This window comes from Lycorma delicatula, chromosome 1, assembly GCF_047948215.1.
Source record: "Lycorma delicatula isolate Av1 chromosome 1, ASM4794821v1, whole genome shotgun sequence".
Taxonomy (NCBI): Eukaryota; Metazoa; Arthropoda; class Insecta; order Hemiptera; family Fulgoridae; genus Lycorma; species Lycorma delicatula.
The window spans coordinates 126596450-126599035 of NC_134455.1; positions in this window are offsets into that span (position 1 = coordinate 126596450).

Here is a 2586-nt window from a genome sequence, read left to right on the forward strand (position 1 = left end):
CGCTTGGAGCTTTGATTGGCTGATGGCCAGCCATAACTCTCGAGTAGCTTCCCACAGAAGCGAGGTAGGAGTCTTTCCCTTAAATAAACTACTGATGCCGGTTGAACAAAGCAATGGCATCAAGGAACACACACACAGTCCGACAATGCGGCTCACGCCACATTGACTCACCGCTTATAAGTGGCCAATTTTCAATCATATTACTTGGAATATTACTTTTGTAATATAACTTGGATAGCTTATCATTCTTGAAATTGAAAAATATCCATATCTTTACGATAAAAGACATAATCATTTCAAAAACCGTAAACTTAAAAGAGGTGCATGGAGCGCTGTAAGTGTTATTGTTGAAAAATGGTACCAGATGAACGAAAACACAAAATATAATGTTGGTATGTAGTAATGCAAATTAAATTTTATTTGTTAGTTATTAGTTGTAACTTAAATTTTAAGTAGATGATAGATATAGCCTACAAGAGGGCATTATACAAAACTTACTAGTACAAAACTTTAAACAATTCGATACAAAATTATTGCTTCTACTAGTTAGTAGCTTGTACTGTGAACTTGTACCAATAAAGTTTCTATGCTGCAATGTTAGAGAAAAACGATTTTTCCAGAGCACTTAGCCTGCAGAAGAACAGAAATAACTTTTGAAACCGTCTCTGGTCTCAACTCAAATGTTGTTTTCTCTTGTTCCAATTGCAGGAATACTTTTTAGTGAGCATGACAGAGCAACCATCTCGGTGTCTTACGAAATTGTGAAGCACACAGCATGCTTGGATAATGATGTCGGCTATACCAATACTACCATCGATTGTCTGATGAAAAATTCGACATTTATTATTTGGTAATATGCCAGAACTACATTCAACACATCACCGTGTTCTGGACAGCCTATAGTTATAAATTCTTTGCTGTTCCTTGCAGGATACGGTCTCATGACATTTTCACACACAGCAAAAGCTTCTTCAGCTACAAAAACGTAAGGCATTAGGTGTCCAAACGGATCGTTAGGCAAATATAGTAAATATAATATAATATAGCTAATATATTAGCTGAGGCAAGTTTAAAGTTTGTTGGAAAACCTTTTTACCTAGCTCAGTTGTTTTCAATATATTTGTGTTTCCTTCGTAAGCAAAAGATTCTACATCAATATATCGGAAATAATAGTTAGAATCAATTACAGCCATTAACACAATAGAAAAAATCTTCTTGTTAAAATAATAATTACCTGAACACCACGGTTTTAAAATTGTTTTTCGTTTGCCATCGATTGCCCCCAAGCAATAAGGGAAATTTGCCCTTTTTTCAACTACTATCACAGCGCACATTCTAAAAAATTAATTATAAATATTATTCCAGATAAAAACTTAAAAATAAATAATATTTTTAAAAAACTATATATATATATATATATATATATATATATATATATATATATATAAAACTAAAGTGAAAAAAAATTAATTTAACAAACTCAGAGAGTGTAATAGGCTCCTTCTCGGATAAGAGAATAATAAGAATTTAACATAAAATTCATAAAAATAAAAAAAATATATAACAACAATATTGTTATGAACGATCTCGCCTGAAGACCGTTAACAGGTTGTGGTAAATTTTAGAGCGAGGTTGGACTTTATTTTCATACGTGATGAATTGAAACAACGCCTTGTTGCTTGTTGAATTGTTATTTCATTTGTTGTCGTTTTGACATTTCAATAACACATAATTAAACTTAATAAATCATATAACGTAACACATATGACTTAAGAACATGTACGTATAAAACTAATATAAGCGTCCATCCGGACTGAATATGCAACACGACCGCTCTGGGTCAGATTCGAGCGCCGACGAATGAATAGAAGGTCGCTACATTATAATGACCATTCCTTGCGGTATTACAACGTAGGACATCGCGTGATCAGATCGCTTGACGAAGCTTGTCGGAGAGCCTTAGCCCTCGCTAGGTAGCAGCACACGAAACACTCGGTCTAAAGCTTCTTTATCGTTGCCCAGGATTCGACGATTTTCTAAGGCAATTTAAATTTACGACTCAAGGCCGCATAACATATGCAACCCACAAGGATATGGCACACAGTCAAGTGACAGCTGCGTAGTATGCATATTGGTGCGTTTCACATTAGATACCCGGGAGTGAATCTGGTATGGTGTAACAGCAATCGACAAAGGTCTTCTTCCTCACGACGGAGTTTTCTGAATGACGAATTCCATGGCAACACAGTATTTTTAATGTACCGGAGTTTATTATGCACTGTGTCAATCCAGCCACCTTGCCACTTAGCTTGAATAGGGTGTTTTACACAATTAAAAAAATCGCATGTACTAATATGAATGACGGAAGATATGCGTCTTTAGCAGCAGAATCTGCACTTCATTGTCCGCAATTTCTACGTGGCTAGAGATCCAGCAAAAATCCACTTGTGTGTTGCGATGGTTCAACTCAGCGATTGCATTATAGATTTTGGTGACCACAGGATGTCTAGAGTAAAAATCTTCTAAAGCTTGCAGTGCACTACACGAGTCGCTAAACATAAGGATATGGTGGTATTTTGGGTTAAC